The sequence below is a fragment of the Vicugna pacos genome, chromosome 25, assembly GCF_048564905.1.
Source record: "Vicugna pacos chromosome 25, VicPac4, whole genome shotgun sequence".
NCBI classification, from domain to species: Eukaryota; Metazoa; Chordata; class Mammalia; order Artiodactyla; family Camelidae; genus Vicugna; species Vicugna pacos.
Window position 1 is genome coordinate 20,915,116 of NC_133011.1, and position 27,922 is coordinate 20,943,037.

Consider the following 27,922-nt stretch of genomic DNA (forward strand, 5'->3'; position numbering starts at 1 on the left):
GACGTAGGATTGCACCGAGGAACCCAGCAGTTCATGTAGTTAGCGTAGTTCTCAACTGCCTACAGATACCCGAGAGGATACATCTAGGCCACGTGCTCCTCTCTGGTTATCAATAACTTCACTCCCCCCATCTCCACTCGCTCTCTGCATGCAGATCCACCTGTACCCATCACAAAGGACAGAAAGCCAATGCCTGGCCCACAGTCAGGAAACACATGTCTTAGGACTGAGTCTGTGACTGCATCCTCTCCAGCAGTGCTGACGACAGTCTGGTTCACATTTCTGGGTGATGCAGAAGAGGAAATTATAGAGGGTGGTCTCCTCACCTCCCCCTTGCAAATCCCAGGCTCTAGCTTTATGGGCTCTCGGATTTTGTTTTATTGCTGTTGCATTCCTGCTACCCTCAAAGATTAAAACAAAAGATTAAAAATAAATTTAAAAATAAAAATAGGCTAGGTAGATGCCAAAGTAAATGCAAAACAGGGAATTCATGGGAGGTTAATTTTATACGCAAAGCCAGACATGGTAGGGAGGGCACAATGAGGTCCAAGTCGGAGAGGATGACCACATAGTCAGGTTACTCCTGGACCCAAGCTCCTACTTTTCCATTCACCAAGAGAGAAAGAACAGTGTTGTGATGCGTATGAATGGGGCTGCAGAATTAGGGTAGAAATTAGCTCACTCATTAAATATTTTGTATAGATAATCAAGTCAATTTTCACATTCAAGTTCAGTATAAACTTAAGACTCTATCTAAACACACACACAGACACACACACACACACACACACCTTTAGAACAGATTTTCACCACCTGCACCCCAATTAGTAATTTTTTTTCTCCATCAATCTTGCTGTGGACACCTGTCACAACAGAGTAAAGGAAAAAAATATATTTATGTAATTCCAGATTCAGGTGTTTTATAAATAATCCCTTCAAAATCTAATTGAATTTTGAAAGAAATCAAAATTCAGAACTAGACCCTTTTCTGGGCTCACAATCATAAATGTTAATGTATACTATAACTTAAAATTTTAGGTAATAGCAAAAATTTACTATGTTATTGTTACCATGCACCAGACACTATGCCAAGAGTGCATTATCTCATTTGATTTTCATTTTGAATAACAAGTCTTCCACTAAGAAACTGTCATTAGCCACATTTTACAGATGAAGCAGCTAAGATTTAGAAAAGTTAAATCACTTGCCCAGGTCATAGACCTAGCACATGAAGAGTCAGGTCTGAAAGAGTCTAACGTCAAGCTAGACCATTTGGTTTACCATTGCATTTCTAACAAACTCCCTAGTGTTTTTATGAACCACAGTTAAGCAGTGCATTCATAGATGTAAAAGTAACATCACTTTAAGAAACTTACAAGAGAATGCAATCTATCAGGTGCCATTTTACAAAGATTACCATCAAATGTACTTGATTGGTTCTATATTTGTGTCAAACCAATATACAGTCTTCCCAATATTCTCAGGGGCTACTAGGTTACCCTAACTTTTGAACTTTCCTCGTAACACCTAGTACGTCACTATCAATCTATTCAAGCCTCTGAACACAAGCGAGTCTTTTCCACTATCATCTGTGCCAAGTTATGCCTGTCTCCTTTTAAAGTACTTGCCACAACACAATGTAATTATGTGTTTATGCTGTAGGCCACCTCACTAGATGGTGCCGTCCTCCAGATCAGAAAATATCATTTCTAGTATTATCAATGTTAATTCAAAGTATTACTATATATCCATTCCTATATGTGGCTACGTTGATAAAAAATGATAAAAGTTAAGTCACATATTCAAATATCTACATGTTACCAACAATTCTCAAGTAATGCACCTGAGGCTACAACACACCTCCACCACTAACAATGGCATACTATGAGCATGATTATTAGACAGAAATACAATAGTATATTGGGGCAAGGGACGTAAGTTTTTTAAAAGTTCAGTAATTACTAATGTGGCCCTCCCCACTGCAACTAGCCTACCACCCAGAGTAGATGCTCACAAAAATTCTTATTGTATAGAAGCATGTTAGCACACTTAGAAATTTCTGCACAGTGTTTATCTCTTTGAGGAAGGCCTGAATCTCTGGACATTAAATAGTCTTGCAAGAGTAAAAGCAAGAATAATGCTAAAGTTGTCTCATTAACATAACTAATAACAAACCAAATCAAGGTATATATGGACTCAAAGCACTAATTTTGACTTTATTTAAGCCAAACAAAGAATCAGATATCATAGCTCTGGATCTATGGTCACAGACCAGTAAATGCATAAGGAGTGAGAAATAAGAATTATTAAATTTATTTTTTGAAACTGAATCACAACTACGTTGGTTTAATTTGGGTACTAAATATTTCTATATAGCTTTACATGTTGAAAATATTTGTGAAATGAATTATACAGAGGAAGATTCATTAAAAAATTAAGCACACTCTATACAGTAATAATGCTATAATAATGTTATTGAATCAGTAAAATGAATTTTATAAGTTCATATATCTGCATGATTATATTCAATATGTGACTATCCTATGGTATTTTATATATTAAATATATAATTATATTTACTATAGTTCCATGGATTTATATATAAATTTTATTTACAAATCTTTTTACCACGTATCACTCTAACATTCAAAAATTCAAAATATTGTGTACTAATAGCATAATATATAAAAATAGATAAAAGTCTGTCTTCCAAAGGAATAGGCTGGAACGTAAGAGAATACAGAAAGGTCTCAAACATTTGAATCAGACTCCTAGCAACTTAAAGAAACTGGTATGACACAAAACCCAGAAGTTCAGTTTGAAAACACATGTATGCACACACACGCTCACACACACACACAAGCACATTCACAAGAATGCTCACATCATCTGAATTGTCAAAACTGAAAACAACTCAAATGGACATTAACAGATTTAAAAGTTGCAACGTACGATATACAATGGAGTACGTGGTCCTACAACAGAATATTACACTGTAGTAAAAATACAAACTACCTACAACAACATGGATGTATTTCACAAATGGGATGTTGAGTGTTGACTTCGGACAAAAGAATGCATATTTTAATGCATATGAATGCTGTACTTTAATGCATATACAATCCCCCAAAAAGCAAAAAACTGATCTAACGTGTAAGCAGTCAGAAGAGTGACTAACTTCAGGGGGGAGGGACAGGAACACAGAACAGGAGGAGACACAACAGGGTCTGTAGGGCACTAGCAATGTCTCCTTGTTGACATGAGAGATAGTTACACAGTGTATTTATTTTGCAATAACTCAGTGAAGTACAGACTTACGATCTGTGCATTTTTCAGATAAAAAGTTAAAGTGTGTGTGTGTGTGCATGCACATGTGATTTTTCAGTGAAACAGCAGGAAACCTTTCAGCTGCTTTTTTTTTGATGAGGAAACCAAGCCACCCAATGGAGTAGAACATTGTCATTGGCCACTCAGGCCAAGTTGCAGGCACAAAGAGCCCGGAGGTGCCAAGTACACAACAAGGTGGTAGAAGAAAGAAGAAAAGAAAAATGAAGGGAGAAGGAAATACAAGGTCTGGACAAAAGAGATTTGAAGGAGAAAAGGTTTAAAAGGAGGTCAGAGGCCAAAACAGAAGCAAAAAAGCAACAGAAACCCTAAGACGGAAGGAGAAAACACACAAGGAAACAGGAAAGAGACAATCTTTGCCTTGGACTCTGTTGGTGGTGACAGTGGTGTCAGAAAGGGGCCCAGCAGACACGTATCTGTATGTATTAGGTGTGTCACGAGGACACACTGCATCAATTCGCCCACAGAGACAGGCTAAGTAAAGGCGGGAGAGAACTACTATTTGTTGAGTATCTATATGCACTAGCCATTTGCTTTCAGCTCACATCATTTTCTCATTTAGTCCTCTCGGAGAGCCTGCAAGGACTCTATCAGCCCTGTTTTAACAAGTGAGAAAACTGGAATTCAAAAAGGGTTAAAGTAACCCCCTTACCTTTAGAAGACTGAGTGGGATAGATGAAAAACAGCCAATCAAACAATACTGTGGCTTTTTCAGAGCATCCACACATCTAAATCCCGAGGATTCTCAGAAGGCTGAATAAATGCTTCACTTAAATGAAGTGTGGCAGATTCTACCTTTCCCTAAGGTAGCTGCTCTCAACCTATGAAATGGTATTCCGCCTCACACATCAGATCACGGTAGGTGTTTCTCACCAAAAAAAGATAAGTTAATAGGTAAAATTTTATCAGTTTTAAACTTTCTACCTGGTTAATATTTTCTTAAGACTTTGGCTTCTATTATCACGTGGCTTCTAAAAAAGAATGAAGAAGCAGCACACAAAAGTTTAACAGAGAAACTTGAAAATAGTATTTCTTAAAACTATTTCACGTGCTGTTTGGTATCTGTCTTGTAGGTACAAGCAGACATATAATACAATCACATTTTATCCTACAAAAATCACTCCAGGTCTGTGGGATATGATCATTGAACACAATTTCATAGAGTTTCTCAAAGAGAACCATAAAGTCCGAGCATATAGCCACTTAAAGGAGCTTAAGAAGATTTGGTTTAAGCAGAATAAGAACTGGTTGGCTGGTCCCGCTTGGATTAAATGCCTTATGCATCCTGAACGTCAAAGCGCTAACACTCTATACATTGAACAGCTGACGACAGGAAACAGGTTTGCGCGTGGATGGGAAAAGATGGCTGTGAAAGGAGTCAACCTAATGCCTAGAAAACAGTGGCACTATGCGGTATTACTTAAAATTAACTGCTTCCACTATTCTTCTGAACTTTCTGTGACATGGTATTTCATAATGACAGGTTTACCTAGTTATTTCAAAATCAGATAACTGCGGAGTTCACCTAAGCAAACAACACTGGCGTCTGGTAACAGTACTACAATCTTCATACTGACCAATGATGCTTCAGTCGCTTAGGCCACAAATCAGGGTGCTACTCAGAAAATAAAATACTATTACCAAAAGGACTTATGAAAAAGCTACTATATCACAAAGGTAACATAAAGTACTTTTAACCTTGTTAAGACATTAAGAATGCCCTATTTTACTGCCGGAATAGAACAAATTACATTAAAAGCGAGACATGACAGGAGTCTTTAAGAAAACTGAAGTCTACTATGTGTTTACCATACGCTGGGGAGGGAATAACCGGCTGGAGGTCCCAAAATATCCTGCCCTGGTTAACAGAAATAAAAATGGAATTCTCCTGCACAAAATATCAATAGGGTCCGACTCTGATCATAAAAGAAAGAAGAATTTAAATAAAATATCAGACAGATTTTACCAGTTCAACTAAAAGGCTGGGATTACTGACACACCTTCGGCAGTATTAAGGACACTGGCTTATTTAGGCACTTAAGTGTCACTATGTCTTTCTATATTCAAAATTGGAGTTATGATTAATCGTATTTTATGCATCTGCTTCCAAATTTAAACTCCTGCCTGGAGAGTGTTTTCCTGCGCTCATTCATACTGATACCCTCATGACCAAGTACAATATCCACAAATGATTAGGTGCTGCTCCGCTAACATTTGTTGAGTGAACTTACTGACATTTAGTGAATAAGCTTCTGAAACTTACTGAAAAGACAAAAACAATTCCTCAGCGCACTAACTTAGTTACCTGACCCCCATCTGTTTGTGAACGACCTGCCCACACATAGTGTTTCACTTTAGCCCTGTTTCCTCCTGAATCCATTCAAACTCTTAAGTTCTTAGACGCGCAGCCTTTATGAAATCTTCCAAAGCAACCTAAAAGCAAGCCTTCCAGAATGAGCCCAGATCTTCAGAGTCTCACTGGGACCCTCACTCAGAACTTGCTCAGAAAACTCCATAGCAATCCAACTAGTACCTTCTGATCCACAGAAATCAGTGGTTAAGATAATGGCCAGGAAGACTCCAACATAACACACCTTTAAATTAAGGTTTCCAGCCACATCTACACAGAGGAAGTCTTGGCAGACCTTAGAGTTACGGACCAAAAATCTAAAATTTCATTTGACAACATTACTTCCTTGTAACTACTCAAGTGTCCCAGTTGGTCTGCATCCAGATGAAATTTGTTTTTAAAGTAGGAACACTCCAAAATCAGGTCCCTTTTAGGCAGAGATCAGCCTTCTCTGTGCCCATTCAGAACGATGCCTCTAAGACCGCAGCAGGAAACCTGGAGCTGGAGCGTGAGCCCGAGGAGCAAACGAGCGGGACCCGAGAGTCTGTGTGGAGGCCAGGAAGGTACCTTTAGGCGCAAGCCAAACTGCATTTGTAGCCAGAAGATTTCACACTGTTCTCCAAATTGAACAGGACTCGCAAAAGGTTGTGGGCAGAGATCTCCCTGTACTTCCAAAAGTAACTCCTGGCAAGACTGCCTCTTTTTCAAGTCTGAATAGGATAAATAAAGAGAGAAATGCACACACTTAAACACACACAGTTACACACACACTCGAAGGACGACGGACGCATAGAAACCGCAGTCAAGCGTGGTTCTGGCCAGGTTTTTATCCTCTTCTTTGAGTTTACCTGTAGTGTCTTTGTTCCTATAATAGACCGTATAACTTGTCTAGTTTACAAAGCTGTTTCTTAAAGAGAAGCAGATACAAATTAAATGCATAAGATTAACAGACTATAAAAGGCCGTGTGGTACAACTGTTGGTCTGTGTCCCACTCTTCTTCCCCCCAGACCACAAGCTCCTGGCGGACAGGACAGCACGGGGCGCGCGCTCTGTGGACTTTGAATAAAAACTGACACCACGATGCCAGCATCTACCGGGAGGCAAGATGTCCTTTTTGACCAGGTAAATTCACAGTCATTATGCAATTAAAAGAAAAAAGGAGGAGGAGGAGGAGGAGGCAGCCATACATCTAGGGGTAGGAAAAGAAAAAAGGGAATTTGACTATATTGCTCTTCTTTCCACTTTTTTAAAAAGTCACTAAACTTCCAGCTTTAAGTCTGTCTCTCTTCCACAGTTTGGATACTAAAGGACAGTGTAAATCAAACAGCAGGAGCAGAAAGCCTGTTGCCTGTGTTGCCTCATGAGGTAATCGCCAGATACAAAAGCAGTGACTCTGAACAAATGAGAAGCCCTTGACTTCTTGAAGCAGTTAATGCTCAGCAGTGGTTGATGGATATTTACAGCATCAGAACTCTAATTCTATAGTCTGTTACCAGGGAATATCTCAAGCAGTAGGAAGACTGGAACATAGTATTTAAATATAATCATATTTGCATCTCACTTAATTATCCATTTTATCATTGCTTTCAAAGAAAAAATATCCTTTATAAAAGGCATTTTGTAAAAATCCTTCATAATGGGCTGTTAATTTACGTACCTCCCTCTCCTAATATCCAACTACATATGTTAATTAGAAAGAGAAACAGGCTCATTACTGAAAAGATAAAACAATGTTCTCTGATTTTGAAAAGGTTATTCTTTTTTTCACGATGGGGAACATGCATTTTTTTCCCCAAATGAAGGAAATAAGACTCTATCCCCCACCGCCCCCGTCCCCTCCATCCCCGCCTTTAAGAATCTTTGCAACAGCAAAACAATGGGTTCTAAGCTCTGAAGGGCCACAGTCAAGCCTACAATTCAAAATCAAACCCACCTGCTTGTTAGAGTTCATAGCAGCAAGAAATCGTGGTGCCCATATGAAAATACATAGGAGACAAGAGTCACTGGAAAAGGCCTTGGAAATGAACTGGTGATAACAAATCAATCAAGGACTGTCCACAGTACACCTTCCAAACAGTTGAAAGCAATACAACTTTACTGCATTGTCCTGACTTCTCAGGTGCCCATAAATGTCGAAGGATGCAGTCCCTGTTCTGACGGGGAGTGGCTCTCGGTAGGAGGTAAACTGATGTATTGAAAATCCAGTCTTGGAGGCTTAAGGTTCAAGGGGTAACACTCTCATTTACACCCAGTCTCCCTTACACAGGAGGTAAGCGTCTGAGGTTCAGTGTCTGATAATGAGACTTATTTATTTATCCAAGTACTCAAGATCAGGGCAGTCTTGAGCAACGTGTTTGACTAAGTTCAGTTTTACTGCCTGAACTGGGGGGTGAGGGGGGTGGTGGAGGGTGCAGTGGGGAACAGTCTGGATTCGTTGGTAGCAAATTTTCTGCATAATTAAAAATATTTTTGAAGAAATATGGTAAAGTGATTCTCCTTCTGGAACTAGATCCACTGACACTGTCCCATTAACTCACAGCTTGTTAAATACTGTGCAATCTCTTTATAACATTCTTTGTTAGGAGACTAGAATCAGCATATGGGAATTGCTCTTTTCCTGTTAAACTGAAGTCATTACTAACTACTCATCTGTGACATGTACTTCTTCTTGTAACCAGGGATTTTAGCTGTACAAAATTTAGAAACCGCCACATTGTTTCTTGGCATCGCTCTCCAATGTGACATCATTTACATTTTGGAAAACTCCGTTTTAGCAAAAACACTAGTGGGTGCCAGGGTAAAGACTGCCCAAAAGGGGCAGCAGGTTCTCTATAGGGACCAACTACAGTTCATTCTTTCAATCTATACACTCACATGCCTTTCATTAGAATCACATGGAATTACAATGAGCTCAACTAACGCATTTCAAAATGGGTTATCAAGTTACCGGAATATAGAAATGGCTTCCAGTCACTGAAGATCTGTATAGAAAAACAACTGATGTGGAGGGGAAAAGCCCCATTTTCAGGTTTTTCAACTTCCAAAGCCTAAGGAATACGGGTATTTTTAAAGTGGACCTATACTTATTAACAACACCATATACATATGTAATGATCGCAAATACAATATAAATATAAATATGAATGCAAATATAGACATGAAACTACCGGCTCATTTATTGCCGAACACAAAATAATCAGGGAGCTGTGTCAAAAGGACACAGGAGTTTGCAGAGAATCAGTATCATTCAGATCTTTTGAAAGGCCCATTTCAGAAATTTCTGAATGATCTCTAGAACTCCCTCTGTTACTTGAAAGCTTACATGACATAAAGAGAAATTCTAGTCATCTCATCAATGTAACCTGCAAACCCTCAATCAGAACTTGTGAATTTTTTATGTCACGTATATAACTGGACAGCAGCACTTGCCAACAAAAATTTAGGATTAGTGCTTTCGGTAGGGACCTCTTTTCTGTAAAAAAAAAAAAAAAATTCCAATGGTTCACTGTAATTTCCCCTAGAAAATATGAATGGCATCTCATGTGTCCTTGTTAAGAAAACGCTTTGAGCTTCTAACCTTAAAAACAGCTCTATGAATTTTAATCATTTTGTTATTTTTAAGAGACATACTTTGTAAATAAATAATATTTTACCTCTGATGTTAGAAGCATGCTTAACTCTTGGGGGAAAAAAAATAGAGGACACACGTACACACTCATGCACACATACAGACACACACACACTTAGCTTGAAAATTTAGTACGTGTGGTTGCAAATGATGCCTGCCAATAACTGTCCCATCGAGCACAGCCTACAGTGGCTCTGAAATCATGTGACTATTTGTTATTCTCCTGTGGAAAAACTGGGTGACCTCAGTAGTAACAAATCATTTTTATTCAGAGAGTGTATATATAGGACCATGGAGCACATATCCCGTATATGGGGGAAAAAAAAAGAGAGACATTCTGAAATGTTCAGAGAGAATCACAAAACAGTATCTGTGAGAAACTATCCCTCAGGAAAGGGTCTGATGCATTCTGACGAAGTGACCACGACCTATTGACAAACCAGTCAGTGATTAATTCTGAAGGGGAATTTTGTTAAGACTCACTTTGGAGAAGTGGAGGAAACTTCATAAAAGTCACATAAAACGTAAGCTCTGAGAGGAAATTTCTGGCTTTCAGAAAGTCATGTATTAAAGTTAAGTACTGGTACAAATGCAAATGTAAAATAAAAATGATCGCATAGGTCATTCAGGGCCCAAAGATGGACACATGAAAAAAATAACCCCAAAATATTTCTTTCAAGAACTTTCAAAATTCAGAGTGGCCTCAGACATCAAAGTTTATACAACAGAAATCCAAACATTAAAAACTGACGAATGAAGGCATGTATTTTCCCAAGGGAACAACGCGTGTTAGTCTTTTGGAATAAATTGATGTCACTCTTCGCTACGATACCCGACAGCTAGAATTCCACTCTGTATATATACCCTACATAGAACTTATTAAATTCAAAGTTAAAATAAGGCCTTAGAAATACCATTTCTGAACAGTCTTACAAGTACTCCCATAGTCCATGACACACGAAAATTACAAAGATTAGAAACAGAATGATTATAAATATTATTATAACAGGAAATATTCACTTTGGCAGTCACCTAAACTGTTCTACATGTATTATTTAAATAGACTCTTCCCCCTGCCACAACCTGAGCCCAAATAATATTTCTCACAGCTTTTAGAGATGGGGAGACTGTAACCTAGAGCTGTTAGAGACTTACTCTAATTCTGATTTGATTCCAACAAAGTCACTCCACAGATAGGAAAACACAGCTACAACCTAAGAATCTTCTAAACACAGCTGGACATAAGCCTATCCCAGACAACCCCGTGTCCCTGAAGGCACCGAGATGGTTGAAACTTCTTTAATTTGTGTTATACACAGCTGGTGAACACACAAGCCTGGAGAGAGGCCAAAGTGCTCAGATAACAGAAAAAGGCAACAACAACAACAGCGAATCAGAAAGGTTAAAACCATTGGGAGGCGCGTTTATGACCGCCGAAGTCATGAGGACCTGTCAGACTCCAGGAAGGGCTGTTACAACAAGAAAAATACCTGATGGACTCAGTCTTTATCATTTGTATATAAGAACCAGCGTTCCCAGTGCTGTGACTTCTGTACCTTTGTTTTCATAGGGTGATCATTTAGTTAAGAATTCTGAGGACAGAAGAGGACCTACTAGTAATTGATTTAGTGTGCCCTGACGTTTTTATCATAAGATTATCATTTTCTTTGCAACATATTACTTTTAAAAGATGTGCTGTATTAAGTCACGTCATATATTTAAGGGTCAACTTTTCTTTCAATCAAACACCTCTAGTTCATACTGTCTTAGGAAATCAACTTACGGTATCAACTTAAATACTCTTTCTATGGACCACAATACTAGAAGTTAATCTGCTCCAAATTGAAAAGAAGATTCTAAGTTTCCTTTTTTTTTTTTTTTTTGAACTTTAAAATCAAGCAAGACGTCGCTATAGAAATCATATCACCTACAAGTTAAAATGGCCCCTCAGACCCAGCTACATTCTCAACTATTTTCTTCATGCCGGGCATACTGGAATCTTTGAGGCAAAAACGAAGCAAATGGATATAAATTATTGAATCAATAATGTTCAATCCTTAGTAAGTATCTCCTGTAGTAAGGAATTTAAGAGCAGATCCACTCAAAGTATTCATGTTTCATGATATGGCCTTAGTAATGCGGGCTTCCAGAAAAGAAAATTAATGAAGAGGATATAGAAGTCACGGCCCTAAAAAGAATTAATTTAAAAATAGGCTGGGGTGGGGGGAGGATTGCTCAGTGGTACAGCACATGCTTATCATGCCAAGAGGTCCTGGGTTCAATCCTCAGTACCTCCATTAAAAATAAATACATAAAAATAAAAATAAGCCTCATAACGTGGAGGGATACAACTGGATAAGGATCCAGGTAGAGCAAATGTCTCCAAAGTTGTAACTTAAGAAAAATATAAAGGCCTCAGTTCTCGGAACACCAAAAATAAAACTGAAGCCTCCACCACTCCAAAAAGGCTTCATGTGCTCCTGAAGACTCCTAAACTATGACCTGAACGGGTGCTGCGGCGCATAGGACTTTCTTACGTTTACTTTCTTCATAGCTTCCTGATTGAGACTACATGAGATCCAACCCCTCGGTCTACTCGAGAAGGTTTGTGTGAGTACACACACTTCAAAATATCAGAAACACTGCTGTAAGCAGCAACTTGAAGACTGTCTTAGAGGATGTAACCGACTGCAAAGCTAATACTGTTTTGTTTGTTTGTTTGTTTGTTTGTTTTTAATTAATGAAAGACGAGAACTTCAGTCATCCCTCCACGTCTGGTCGATTGCACAGGCACAGGGACCACAAGTGAATCAGAAGGTTGACGGGCGGGGTAGGGGGGTGAAGACCCACCTCGCAGGCAGGCGGGAGGGAAGGAAGCGCGAGCGTCAAGTCCAAGAGGGGCAGCGGAGACAGAGGACGGCGGGGAGAAGCCACGGCTGGAGCAGGGGAGTTCGGGGAGAGGAAGCCAAGTTGGGAAGCGCGGAGAAGGGCAGGGAGGCGGGGATGCAGATGCCGGCGGGGAGCGCGGAGGCAGCCGGCGGCCGGGCGGGTGGACGCGGCGGCGGCGGCGGCGGCGGCGGGCAGGGCGGGGAGGGGACGGGGCGGCGGCGCGGCGGGGAGCGGGGCGCGCCCCGGGCAGCGCGGCCGGGGCGAGGAAGCCGGGCGGCGGGGCGGCGAGCGCGCGGCGGCTTCCGCAGGACTTCCTGCGACAACACGCCCCCAGCCCGGCGGGGAGCACGCGCGGCGCGGCCGCAGGCCCGGGCCGGGCGACAGCGAGCGCCGGCGACACACACACAAAGCCCCGCCGCCGCAGCTTCAAAGGCCGGGCCCCAGCCAGCCAGCCAGCCAGCCAGCAGCCTTCCTCCCAGACACCGGCGACTCACTCCGACTCGAGCTTCTTGAGAAGCCCTTCAAAGAAAATGGAATCCCATTTCTGTTACTGATTTTTTTTTTAGTTCTCCTCCAACATAAAAATAAAAATAAAAAAGCAGTTTTACTCTTGGCTCTTAGTTCTGGGATTATACTAACCAGCAAAACACACTGGGGCTTTAAGGCTCATTCAGAAAGTAAAAATTACTTTTGTATTAATCCAACAGAGACAAACTGACTGATATTTAGAGGACAAAAAAAGGTTTATTGGTTGGTTTGTAGTCTCACCCAGACCAGCCTTTACTTTTTTTTTTTTTTTGCTTTTGTAACAAGCAGACGCCAAGTCAGAAAGCCACGCAGTCAGGACCCGGTTTGGAGCAAGGGGCAGTTAGTTACTCAGGAGTGTAAATAATTTAAGAAACACCAAGCCCTGAGGATTACCAGGACAGCACCAGACCCACGTCATTCAACAACTTCCCCTTGCAAGAGTTTGCTGATCACAGCTTTTTCACTGTCCTGGAGCCAAGAAGAGGCAGTTACTTAGACTAATATAGATTTTTTAGCAGGAAATTACAGCTATTTCAATAGAAGGAACACAAGTCGAATGCAGATGATGATGAAAACCAGATTTTAAAATGCCTTCTATATAAAGGTGATGGTTTTATCTCTCTGACAATGAACAAAGGTGGAGAACCGTGCTCATATGACAGTCACCTAGTGTATGGAACCCCCGGAACATACAGCATCTCAAAACCCTGCTCACCCGAGATGAGAAATAAAGCAGAAATGTGGACGAAGCCTGAGTGCTCCAGCCAGACCGCCTGGGTTCAAATTCAGATGCTGTGACGGCTCCCTGTTGCAGCCTACGCAATTTATTCATCCTCCCTGAGAAATGGGGATGACAGCAGTTCCTGTCTCAAGTGGAGACAAGCCACTCAAGCAGAGTGCTCAACAACTGTGAACCATTACCATCATTTGCAGGTGGCCCCAAATGGAAAACTAACCTCTTGGGATGTAGCCTTTCCCCTGCACAGCTAGGTCACCTGTGGCCAGTGGTGGCTCTCACATAGTGCTCACTACGCATCCACAAATCTCTTGTTGCTACAGGTCGATCATTTCTATGCAAACCGTGGCCAGCCTCTGGGCAAAGTTTGCATGCCCTCTGCTCCCTGATTTTCACAAGTGAAAACACTACGACCGACCCATTTAATACTGTGCTCCTTCCCATCGTTAAAGGGCAGCACACAGCTTCAGCAGACAGGAAGCTAGCCCAGTGCACATGCTGTCCAGCTGGCAGACAGAGGCATCTTCCACAAAGTCCACTCCCCCTACATACAGTCTGATAAGGAACATTTTGATGGAGCCAAAACATACATTTCCTTCCTCTATTTCTGCATTTAGCCGACACGAGAACTGGAGAGTCATGTCAGGGATTATGAAACTGCAATAAAGAGATTTCTGAGCCACCCAGATATCAGAACAGCAGGACTAAATTTCGCCTACTCACTTTCAACCAAAAGTATGCACCCTTTCAGTTACGGAAAAGTACAGAAGATGTAAAAGCCCCAGTCATTAACTAGAATGTACTCTTCAACGGAACACTTTCTCCTGGCACTTAAAGAGTTTGTATGTTTCAGGCAGATACTACTTTTAAAGCTCCATCTCCTTTAAAAGATTGTTAAAGTTGCTGATAGATGCAAGGTGACATCAGAAAAGTATGTTTGAAAAACGCAACTAGCTAAGGTTTCTAGCAAGCTTTGGAATGTTTGGTTATTAAGGAAGAAATAGATAAATATGAGTCCTGCAAGTAATGAACTGTCCTAGAAATAAAGAAATTCACTAAATAGAGCCTCTCCTTGACTTCTCCTTCCTAGTTCCAGGTCCATGCGCATTTGGGAACACACAGTAATAGCAAGCCTTAATAATTTCCCAGAGCTGCTTAAAATAATATTTAAATGCTTAACAGATTCATATATTAAATCAAAGGGACTTCCCAATTCTCAGATAAAAGAAAGTTTTTTTAGTTTAAAAAACAAGAAACCTACAGAGAGAAGGCCAAGAATTTGGTCTTAAAAAAAAAAGCTTCAAAAATTGTTCCTTGGCTTTTAAGATAAAATTAAAGTGATTAGTAAAAAATCAAGCATTCAAAGAAGTCTCAGGCATTCCTGTTTCAACATGAGAAATGTCTTAGCAGCTATTATTCAGTTACCACTTTATTGGCCATCTCTCAATGAGACATGGATATTAAAAAGAGCCAAGAGGGGTTCAATATCCTTCCACTGCCGTAAACCTGAGAATCCCAAAGCAGCATTACTTATGGTTCTGCTCAGCTCCTGACAAACTCTATTCATCAACATCCTCTCTGTATCTTCTGAAGGTCTAAATCATCCTTGCTCCCTTAGCATCCAAGCATGGGCCACGTATAGGTAACTTTCATCATGAAGCCAATACAAAAAACACAAACATCAGAACATGACATTTGGGCTGACGAATATTAAAGACATGGAAGTTAAAACTACACATTCCTGACCTTGGAGCCTAATATTGTCATCCCTCCTGTTTTAAGGACACATGACGTAGCATTTCACATCTTTGATTACTTCATGGTACCTCAGATGCAATATCTGTAAAGCACAACAAGGTGGTCTGGGTTTTCATTTTTCCGTAGTTCACAAATATACTCCCTTTGCCTCAGTTTCACTGACCCTGTCACACTTGGTTCAAGGACACTGGTAAAGGACAGAATTTGAAAGCACACTGCAAAATGCAACATTAGTTGTAACCAACAATATTACACTTTAGGAACAATACATTAGGGCAGGCTGGAAAAAAACGTTTATTAATTATGCTACATCAGATAATCCTTTTCCTCTCTGAAACCTGACAACCCAATGTCACAATTTTCTCAGCACCTGAAAGTCTTACGCTCTTCTGGCCAAAGTGTTCTCTCCCAAGTGCCAATTTAATGCAACGCTTTTGAGAAACCAGTGTATCCAAAGCTTTGTAAAAGAAACAGAAATAAGTTGGGTGTGCTTTTACTCTCCTCACACTTGCCAGGCCAAGTGGATTCTGGTATGAGCTACACTGAAAGCACAGGGCAGTGAGGTTTTAAATCTAAATGAGTGGGAAAAGAAAAGCTTCAGGAAGAAGAAATACAAAAGTCAACATCTGAGGAATCGGTAGAATTCCTATAGTGAAGGCTGGATGAAAGGCATTTCAGAGAGGCAAGCACATGAAGGTAGGTAGGTCTGGGACTAAACACTACTTGGAGGATAGAACACATGGTCTTGGACAGATACGACTGGTAAACTGGGAACAGAATCTAGGATCCCACATGCCAAGCTACTGAAGATAAACAGGTATATAAACAAGTACCTAGGCATTTGAAGGCCACTGATACCAGAACTCAGAAACCAGCATAGATCTAGAGATGGAGTGATTTCATTCAGAGCCACAGGTGACAGCATATAATCCTCAAGGAAAACTGCAGAGATTAAGAGAAAAGTCAAGGATGGACAAGAACAAGTGTGGCAGGGATGCAGTGCCCCGGAAGCCAAGCGAGGAGAGATACTCAAGAGAATGGTTGGCAGCATCCAGTTCATTTAAGAGATGCAGTCAGATGGAAAGACCATGGGCTTGGCGGCCACGAGGCCACTGGTGTCCTCAATACAGCGGTGTCGATGAACAGGAGTCTCGGCAGAGTTCACTTAGGTGAGAAATAGAGATGTACCTGAAAAGAACCCCAGATTCAGGCTTTCCATATTTTCCCCACTCTAAAGTTATTTTTATATCTGAGTAGGCTTACCTTTTATCTGAAAAAGGAGACCGGATTCTGTATCTGGCTTAGACACATTCTAATTAATAAATCTCAAAGAACAACATTTTGACTCTGTGCCATGCCAAGTACAAGATGACATCCATCTGGAAACAAGTAAAAAGTAGCCTTTTGTTTTGTTTTACCTTGTATTTTCTAAACTGTCAAGGGAACTATACTCACTATTTGCGGACTATTACCTAAAATCAATCCAGTGCTTAAACCATAACCTATCTCTTGGCTTCGGTAACCATATATTAGCTACACAATTGCAACTGAACTGCTCCTGGATTCCAAGAACACTCCATAAACAACTGCAATTGGATTACAATCCAAATGAGCAGAAGATAAATGTCATTTAACTATCTTCTGTAAAACATCCAGGAGAGCCTTTATTCACAAATACGTGCCATGAGAACAAGCATAAAACCATGTAAAGAATGTCTGAGAATGCATTTACCAAAAGTAAGTGAATCTATTCAGGGAAGGTAGTTTTGATTAGGGGGAATACAATAAAATTAAGTGTATACTGATTTATCAGGAAAGCAAATCCTTTAATGAATGGAAAGAAAAAATGAAATACAAAAACTCATCCTATTTAAACCTTATCTGGATTTGATCTGTTTTAAAAGCCAACAAAAAAGTACTTTCTGATAAACAGAGCCTAGAGTAAGAGCCACTTTAAATTTATTTTGATCTGCAATGCCAAGTGTACAGTAGGAGGTTCCAGTCTCCTACAGCCAAGGAGAAAGAGAGATACTTGGAATATAGGGAGAGAATCAAGTAGAAAAATAGATGCCAAAGTAATATTAAGAAAATCATTAAGAGAAACCTGAACAAGATAGGCCCTGACAGTGTTTTCTATGGTTCGATCACGTATACATTAGATGTTAAGCTGTAATTTATAGTCAGGGTAAAAAAAAATTTTTTTTAAATCAACTGTATAAAGAGATAAGCCAAAGAAAGAGGAAGGGAAAAAAAATCCTAGATATTTATGTAATAATAATGGAAATTTTCAGCCTTTCTCCTTATAGTATGCTCACTAACCAAGAGACTTTATGTGAGATGATCAGCGTAATAGTTCAAATGGTTCCTTAATCCATTTTAAGTAAATTGTTTTTTAATGTTAAAGATCATTCCATTACTCTCTGATTTAATTGATCATTCCTAACTGATTGAATGTAACAATTTTAAACAAGCAAACTATTTTATTGTACGACAATAACTATCCACACTATTTAAAAAGGGTTTTCATCTGAAAGAAACATTAAAGACACAAAACAATCATATTTAAAGGGGAAAAAAAAGACAAGTCTGTCCTCTGGCTAGAAAACAAACAGAGGAAAACCCAGACAAATAGAAGCCAGGCCAACAGGTATCTTCACCTTGCAACACGTGGGCTCAAATACAGACCCTGGACCAAACCCGACCATTTCCAGGGGCCGACACACTCCTCCTGCTTTCTAAAGTCACTTCTGAAGCTGTGTTTTCAAAGAGTTTGGGAGACGTCTTGGATCCAATACCTTTCTGCGTGGCATTCACCACAATTCGTTAAAACAGAAATGAAATTGGGGTATTGGGGGTTTTAAGTCATCAACTCCTCTCTCTGATGGAGTTGCATTAACACTTTAGATTATATAACATAACTATTAAGACTGAAAGATAAAATGAAACAAGAAATTTAAGTAAAATACCTCAGATGTGTAAGAAGACAGATTTTATTTTTCCTGTTTTCCCAATGCAACAAATTAAAGGATGAAAATTAGCTTAACTACAACCAATAAAGAAATGTTCATTGCATCCATATTGTACAGCGGGGTCATGGATAAAAATGGAATGTTAAAGAAATGCTAAAAAAAAAGAATTAAATTTACATTTTCATTTTCACTACACATAGGCTGAAATTTGTCATTCAAAAGACAGGATTAATAAGAAAAGCATTTAAAACAAATGAGGCTCTTTCATTATTCTTTTGTTAATTTGTTTTTATAAATGCTGAAGAGTCTATGAAAATGCCACGAATGGTTTCTCAACCACGTTTTTAAATAACTTATTGCACATTTCAGGCCTAATCTCACAGATGCTGTCTGTAGTTTTCAACCTGCCAAGGGGCTTACGGGTGTTATGAGTAAAGAAAAGTCCAATTTCTTGGAAGATTAAAAAAAAATCCTTAATTCAATTGGACTGCTTTTTTAAAAAAAAAATTGGTCTCAAAAGAGATAAATGTTGGAGGTATTTTCAGCAAAAGGGAGAATAGTAATACAAACTTAAGTTCCTTTAGATATCATTTGATAACCAGTTCTTCCATATCAACTAGATTTTATGTACGTGAATTCAAGGAGGCAACTACTGCTCAGGTGTTTGAAGCCTAGATTTTCTGCAGTAACATTTTAACTTTCCAGAGTAATTTCCAGACTAAATATATGATTCCCATATCTTCATAAGGTATTGATAGAGAAATAACATGGAATATACCAACTGATTTATTATATGTCATCAACAATTTCCTGATGGATACTACATAAGTGGTATTCTAATTCTATTCTCCTATCCATCTTCAAAAAGATAAATAAAGATTCATGAATTTCAAGTATTAGGGAGATTTCCTCAACAAATATCAAAATTGTCTAGTATTTTAGGTGTGAACGAGGCTGGTGACCACAGCCTTGTTCCATCCTTTATCTCCCTAGCTGTGTGATCATGGAAAATTCACTTAATCGTCAGTTTTCTCCTTTGTAAAATAAGATAATTCTGCAAGAATGGCTAAAGAGCATGTCCCTTCTGTCACTCAAAACAAAAGAGGACTTTTGGTCATTCTGAACGATACCTGAATTAAAGAAAAACAAAGAAACAAAATTTAACCTTGAGCAGTAGATGTAAGATGAGCGTTTGAGGAACATTCAGCCATGGAGGAAAGAAGTGTTTCATTGGCCAGAGTCTGCTTTTCCACAGCAAAAAACTGTTCAAAGACTCTCAAAGCGGAGAGCCACATGTCCACATGGATGCGGGAAGCAGAATGTTATACACTCGTGCATGAGATGAAATGTGCCCATCAGTAAAGGAAAAGGAGGCAGGTTTCAGAGCACCAGCACAGAACTAAGGAAATTCTCTCAGAGACCAAGCAGTTCTCTGTACAATGAACCTCACATAGGAGATGAAATTTATTCTTAGTTTCCTTTTGTCCATGCTTTTATCAATGTAACCTAATGAATTAAAATGCACACCTATTGTCGGGCTCAGAAAGTTTGCTCCTATTTTTATATGATCATCTTTATCGAAATAAAGTTTACCAGCTATTGCTACAAAGATGTTTCTACAAATAAACCTGACTTTCTCCTACATTTGGAAAAGAAGAAATATCTGTGGAATTTTTGTCTTCTTGATCTGTGGCTAGAAGCTTTGAATTAAATTGAAAAACACTGTCCAGGCTCTTCCATTATATTCCAAACAGGTAAATTTTTTAAATGTATCCATTTGAAATGACACATTAAACATGACTTGAAATCATCAAGTTAGCGTGTTTCCACAACAGGGTTTGATTATACCAAACCAAAAGTTTTGGCAAAATGTTCGCCTGACATCATCAGAACCAAACAAGAAGGTGGTTGGTTTAAGTGTCCACATTTCTACCAGTGGAGACACCAAAATACTGTTAAATATACCGCACAGGGAACGGAAATAAGGTGCTTTCTCAGAGTCAATTCCTCTTTCGGTGAATAGCTGGGTGATGTGTTAGGGATATTAGTCGGAAACTTAGTTTTTATTTCTTCAGGGCCTGATGCACTTGTTCCAAGTGAAACTATTTTAAAACAGTCTTTTAAGACAAATGTGCAGAACTGTTGCTTCTTTATAGTAGCAGCTTTATTTGTTTTATACAAAACTATAATTTAAGGATGCCAATCATTTTAAGCAAAGAAGACCGCAAAAAATAAAATAAAATACAGGCGAAACCAGAGAAATTTTTCTCTATGCTAAAACATTTTTTTACAGCAAAATGCATCAGGTTAGTCTTCACTATATATGCAGTTTAATTTTAACCCTGTGCACTAACAATATTTCATATTTTCTTGCTAATTTTGGGAAATTCCATGACTATCTGATGCTGATTACAAAACTGGTTAAAATATTTTATCTTTTTTCTTCAATCAAATTTTTAGATACAAATTGCCTACGACGCAAATGAGAAATAACAAATGTCGTGTTATTTGACACCGTTCATAATTTCTGCAATAAACCTCAAAGAATAAATATGTGATTTTCAAACACCACTCTTTTCAAGTAGAAATAAGTGTGCAAATGACACAGGAAGAATTTCTCCATAGTGACTCCTTAGAAATGACCAAAATATCTTGTCACAGAAAGGTGTGGCAGGAGAGCTTGAATCACTGATCTCACAATTTCTGATGCATCAAAATGAGTTTCTAAAAAAATCACACACACACATACACACACACAAATACAAAATGAGTGCAAAATTAATTTGCATTTTATGGGAAGTAACAAGGCTTCTATAATAAGAAAACCTAAAAAGATGAAGTATTTCCTCTCCTTTCTGAAAACCTTAAAAACAAAACAAAACTAAACTAAATATTTCAAAATCAATGGACTTCAAGTAATCCAAGAGAATTTGGAAAACATTTCTCTAAAAACCAACCCAGAACACAGGATCAATTTGGAAATAATGGAAGCACATTTCATTTTAAAATTTGAAAACTTTTTAAAGACAAAAAAAATCAAGTTAACATCTCAGTGATTAACTCAGGGACTGCTTAGCCAAGAACAACTTTCGGCACTTAAAACATAAAACTGTCAGTTTCCTCTGCTTGGAGACAAAACATACAAAAAGCAAACATTCACTCCTATATTTTCCTAGACATGAAAGACCGAACTAACTTTTATAAAAGGTGATCACTCTGAGTATTTCTACCTATTTCTTTTATTTATGCCGCAGCTCCTAAAAATCAGTTACAAAGACTGAAACTCAGAGAAACATGCTTAGTGGATGGCTACTATTCTAGAGTTCCTTACTCCCCCAGTCTTGATGGAAATACACTCATTTATTGAACTGCACCACAGCTCAAGGCACAGATATGTGAAGCAGTCTGTGTGTGATGTTATTGAATATTAGCTACCATAAACAAGTAAATTCTTTATTAAAGATCTCAAAGGGCTGGTAACACGATGCCTGGCGTTCTATTTCGGGCAAATCTATCGCGTACTGATGGTGAGAATAATTTAAGGACTCTCTTCCCTGAATCAAGATACATTCATTTCAAGCATCATCCATGATCAAACGATCAAATTCATATTTATAAACTTGGAATACAGAGTTTGGTGGAAGCACTGAGTAACTAAAATTGTCTTAATCTTTTTGCCAGAAATATGTCACAGTTGGTGCTTACAATTGTTGCAAAATTATACCACAACTTTATTTAATTTCATTGGACGCGTTTCCCCACAGAAACGGAATGGCAAAGCCCTGCTCAGGAGCAAACGATAAAATCAAATTACTACTTTACAGTATATAATTCTTCTCCTCTTACACCATTCCCCCCACCTAAAAAAACATAAATATGATAAAGAAATGGAGGTAAAATCCTATAGTTGCCACATTTTTCCACTGAAGGAGAACTCCTTATTCCTCCAAAACCTGAAATACTAGATCCCAAAGAGGAGGAAAAAATGGTAATAAAGCATGACAGAATAATCTAAAGGAAACATGCCTGCTCTCAGCATAATTTTCCTTAGCATCCTGAGATGAACAACATCACACTGCCCGTGATCTCTGCTTACTCCTCTGAAAACCATCCAGAAGATTTTCAGAAAGGGGAAATTCTAGTGCTGCTTTCAAATGCCAAATTAACTTACAGGGCTTCCACTCCTGCAGGGAAACAGCACAGTAGCGCCGCAGAGGCTCAAGGATACTTTGTGTCGCGCAAAGCCGACTGATGAGGGTGACCCCAGTGTGGTTTATCTAAAATTCCCAAGTACCACAGGCAAAGAGGTCAGAGTTTTCTATGTCGAAAATACGTAAGTAAGTAAAGCTGCAGACAGCAATGGTTCCTTATGTTATAATGGCTCGTACAGGATTCAAGCCCCCGTTCTGTTCACATATATATACAGAAATCTTTTTAAATAGGAACCGAAAATGGGGAAAACAAAACCTGTTTACACTAATATCTCCCCTTTCCACTTTCCATTTCTAATCATCATGGTCCCACTTTTAATTTTTATTATTGCCAGTGATACATGGAATGAGTGAGATGAGTATGTATACACACAATTAAATGTTAACAATGATATATCCTGAACTATTCAGGGAGTAAAAAGTTCAAGACAGGTGTGTACACAGTGCACACGAACACATGGAACACTAAAGAGTTAAAAGTTTGACAAAGTGAACGTGCAAGACCATGCTCAGACATTTACACGTAAAATGTGTACTTTATGATTTTTACTGTTGGCCTAAAATCTTGAGTGGCAGCTTTCTTACTTAAAGCTTATCAAAGCACAAAGAAAAAGCAAAATGTAAATAATCAGGGCACTCTTTCAACAACATAAATTGTCTTAAGAACGGGACATTTAAAAGTAGAATAAACACTGATGGGACAGGGAGTAAAATAAACAGTTTACTGTAATTGAGGTTTAGATGTCAGCCAGTTTCTTAAAGTAATTTACCACATCTTACATCCAATGAATGCAATGCACATTCGTTCTAAACGCAAAAGAGAAACATCTCTTACTATCTGCTTATAAATTACAGAAAATGAGGCTTCATATTCCTCGTTACTTAAGTGTGTAATCACTTCCACTGGCCACTTGTATCCAAAGTTAGCTTCTACAACGTACCTAAGTTTGCAAAACTGAGGAGCAACACGTGCAATCATCTTCAAAAAGAAAAACTTCCAATAATAAGTTAAAGATAGTATTAAACATAATCACGTGTGTTTTATAATATATAATTTACATCAATTTATTAACATAAAATTTCAGCAGCCAAATACAGAAAAGTTACATGATTTTAAACGACCTCAAAGGTACATCTAGAAATAACTGATAAAAGAATGATTACTCATTCAACAATCAGACTAATAGGTATTGAGAAAATTTAATAGTGTGGGTCTTGATTAAAAATACATATATATGACCAGTCTTAACTTCCATCAGTTGAATGGTATTTTAAAAAATTAAAGCAGGTTAGATAGACTTCTCAAAAATTTTTAATGGCATCAAAAAGTAAAGCAGAAACAAATGCCAAATCTCTTTAAGAAACTTTTATATGTTCAGAACTACTTAACAGTATTGAGACAAAAAACAGGCTGATGTATTTCTACATCTTTCAGGACTAAAGATGTGTGGATAATGACATCACAGAGAAGTCACAAGAAGAAGTCAGTTTTAATTTGTTTTGCCAATCTTGCTTTTATTTCAGGACCAAAACTGTAATTAAATTAACCCGCAAATAGGTGTTGGGATGCATTAAGTCATTAAAATGGATATTACAAAGGCTAAAGTCATTTCAAAAAAAATATGTAATATGTTAAAATTCCATTCGGTGTCTGTAATGCAGAAACATTCTATATGAGTGAGAATGGGATATGTGCATGTACATGTATGCGCTAAGTTACGATGAAGTCACAAATTCATATGCTGCACTTGTGCATAGCTCAGAGAAAAAAATAAAGCTAAAACAGATTGGTAATGCTTGATCCCTTTGCACATGAAGTGTATCATGTAATAGAGAAATCAGATTCCACAAACTAACTTCTGCATATATATGTGCACTATTTATAGATGTATCTGGTCTCAGATATAATACATACTTCTATAAGGAGAAACTGAAATAGTGATTCACAAGGATTCACTGAAAGCCATAATGTAGAATCTAATCAAGAAACACACGTTAGAGTAAAACTGTTTGTTGATTTGTAAGTTTCACCAATTCTGTCCAAATTCTACAAGTGAAAAAGCTCTGAAGCAGAATCTATTTTTATCTCATTTTTTTCCCCTATGGCTAAAATATATTTACTGTCTAAATAGCAGTTGTGGTGTATCTGTCGCCCTATACTGGGTTCATTCTTGGTTATTATAATATTCAATTTAATAATATAATATTAATGCTTTTTAAAGCTTGGAACATATACATTAGATATTATGAATATATGTATTATTCTTTATAATACTATTCTACTCACTATCATGAATACAAGTAATTAACACATCAAGCAATTATAAATGCAAATAAGAGAACCGTGCTCCTATCAAATAAAGGAAAAAAAGAGACAGAAAATAACTACAGACACTTGCATATTTCCCTCTAACACTATCTATTATAGAAGGCTTAAAGAGCTGACAGTGACTCATTTGTTTATTCAAGTGTTAAATAAATTAAATATGTAAGTTAACTTCTGACTTACTTTAAACTATTTCGTAGAACATATTCCAGAAACAATCTTGTCTGTGTCAATTACCTAGATACCAAAGTTGTTGTATTGTGTTGTCCGTTGAAGAAGGACACACAGCAACCCTGAAAACCAGTATTACAAGCCTGGCAAACAGCATCACATTTGGGTGACGCAGAGAATCCATCACCCTAGGGAAAAACACACTGGATCATAGTACGAAGTCTTTACATGTTCCATATTATTTCTACATAACGTTTTAAGATGATAGAACTGTAAACTCTAAAGCGCTTCCCCATAAAAAGATATATTCAGAAACAGCACTGTCACTTAACTGCTCCTCTCTATAGAAATTTGGGACTTTAGGAAAATAACCTACAGAAGCATTTCTGAAAATATACTGAAAGGTGTCATTTTGATTTATAGGGGTTTTTTTGCCATTTTCAAAATTTCTTAGTAAGTATTATGATAATGCTGTGGGTGTAAGTATTATGACAATGCTGGCTTCATTAGGTTTAAATTCCATACTCTTTACAAACTTCTAGACTTTATAAAGTAGGTCACGTAGCTCCTTAAAAGATCCATGTTTTAAAGCACAGAGTTAATTGTTGAGCAAAGTGGATTCCACCATCAAGGGGTATCTATGTTTTCTCAACCCACATACTCTCCATACATAAAACACACCTCCAATAGCATGCACATTTACCAGCAGAAATTTAAACAGACCGTGGATACGTCAAGCATTTTCAGGCATTCACACTGCTAGATTTCCTTTCATACTGCAGATACCTTACTACTAATTACCAAAAAAAAAAAAAAATCACACAAATCAAAATATGTTACCTTTGTTCAAACAATACTGCAGTTCATTGTACAACAGGAAAGTGTCATCCTTAAATCACTCAGCAACCAAGATAGTGGTGGGTTCTTGGAGCAGAAGTGGTGCGGAATGGTTTGAGGCAAAACCGAAACATATTGTTTAAGTAAACCTTAGGGGAGGGGATCATATGCGCAGTTGATGGATTTTTTTTTTTTGTATCATCTTCCACAAAGCCTCTCCAACCCCTCCCCATCACTGAACAGTAAACAAACTGCTGATACGAAAAGACTGCAGTCCTAAACACCTCCCTCTGCCTTTTTTTCCTCTTCTTGCCAAACTTTATTACTGTTCTCTCAGTTTCGCAGTAATAAATCAACATACATTAAATACAAACGTAATGACGGATAGACCCATCACTTGAAATTTATGCTTGAAAACTTTGTAAAAAAATAAAATAAATCAAGATTCACTCTAAGACACTCGCTATACTGATGCGAACAACTTATAGCTTAAGTTCAAGTTTTTCCTGACAAATCCTTATGTAAAGGAGTGATTAGTAAAGACAGAATGCCTCTGATTTGAACTGAAGTCCGCAGTTCTCACAAGAAAAACTGAGAAATACATAAGGTAAACCCAAACTGTCAGATTTCTATGCAGAAAACACTTCAACTCCCTGAATATGAGGAATGCTTTTTATGATAAGTAAAAATGCTTTGAAAGACACTTTCAAGATATCTACATGGTACCCAATTTTCCGTATATATAATTTCTAAAATACACTCTGTGTAAAAGGAAAAAAAAAACCCTCAGAACAAATTTGGGGTTAAAAGCAAAGTCCAAGACAAGTAGCCATAAGATTGAAACCTCACGGACAACGACTACCAGAAACGTCGGCAGTCAGTTCTGGCCCCCAAAATGGGGGTGAGGGCCCCATTCTGGGGTGAAGGAAGGAAAAACTGGCACAAATCTTTTCCCCCTCTGAAAAGATATTCCTACTTGCCAGCTTCTGAAGTTGCCCTGATGTCAACCAACATCACCAAGATATGTCCTCACTGGAGAAAATTCTGTTTGCCTGTGCAAGACCAGGAAGGGAGAAAATGACTATTTAAAAAAAAAGAAAAGAAAGGAATCTAGAAACACTGTGTGATAATAGGGTTAAAAATCATCATCTAAAATCGTGAGGGAAAAAGAACCACCCGGAGAAACAAACTGACCCTTAAAAGTAACGCTTTCAATCTAAAAATAAATTTTTGTAAAGTTTCATCTATTTTCCTTCCTCTGCACGTAAAAATGATTAATGTCACAATTATACTTCCACATTTCAGACTCTTGCTAACAGGTGTAGCATTCTTTATATAAACATATTCACTGACCTGTTGCCATTGATAATCTTAATTAATTCATCTCCAATGAGACAAAAAACGATTTTTTTTCCAAATAAGAAAGAAAGAAACACAAATACCCAGTCTCCCCAAAACCCAAAAACTGTTTAAGTTACGGTAACCTGAAATGCACCAGCCATCACAGAGAGCAATTGGAGAAATCCAGCAGGGCTCAGCAGGAAAGATTTTTAATAACAGATTGAAAAACAGAATAAAAATAACTGCATCAACAGAGCCTTTCTTCCTCAGGCCACAAGCCCGTTCTTACTTGAACTTTTTTTTTTTTTTAAATGGCATTTTGGCCACTAAAACCAATCCAGAACATTATTAAAAGTTAAAAGCTACCAATTACTTCTGTCTGTTCTTTTAAAGCAAAGTTTGGCATTACGTCAGTTGGTTTAAAGAAAACAAGAAAGAGAGAGAGAAAGAGTAGGAGAGAAAGTTTCCTGCTTGTATAAACTAAACCACCAGGGAAGGTGTCTAGCCACTTGTAAAGTATTTACTGCAGGTTTTTAAAGAGCTAGAAACATTTTAAAAATTAAAAGTTTTCTTTCTTATTTTTAATGAAACATACTTAGGAGCGAAAAGCATATCCTTCATGTCTTTCTTTGGGGTGTTTTGATGGTATTTGTATGTCAATCAAAGCTTTGGATCAGACATGATTTCCATTGATGCTTCAAATTTGAAGTATATAGATAATTTCATCCTCGTTTTCGCTACTTGGATTTGTGCTCTTAGGGAAGGAAAAAGTTTCATGACAAAAAATAGACATTGCTACTATAACAGCTACTATAGCTGCAGTAACCAGGCA

At 38.1% G+C, this 27,922-nt stretch overlaps 1 protein-coding gene across 7 annotated transcripts in view; it reads right to left on the minus strand.

Annotated features, from left to right (window-relative positions):
• The window catches only part of TRPS1 (transcriptional repressor GATA binding 1), a 236,814-nt gene that overhangs the window by 203,194 nt on the left and 5,698 nt on the right, over window positions 1-27,922 (minus strand). Inside the window, exon 1 of one of the 7 annotated variants that reach the window (XM_072949631.1) lies at window positions 27,234-27,243. The exons of 5 other annotated variants lie outside the window; for them this stretch is intronic. The gene's annotated coding sequence lies outside the window, so the exon portion shown is untranslated. Of the gene's footprint in view, window positions 1-25,752; window positions 25,842-27,233; window positions 27,244-27,922 lie in introns of those variants that run through there. One more of the 7 variants, XM_072949629.1, reaches the window with a different exon arrangement.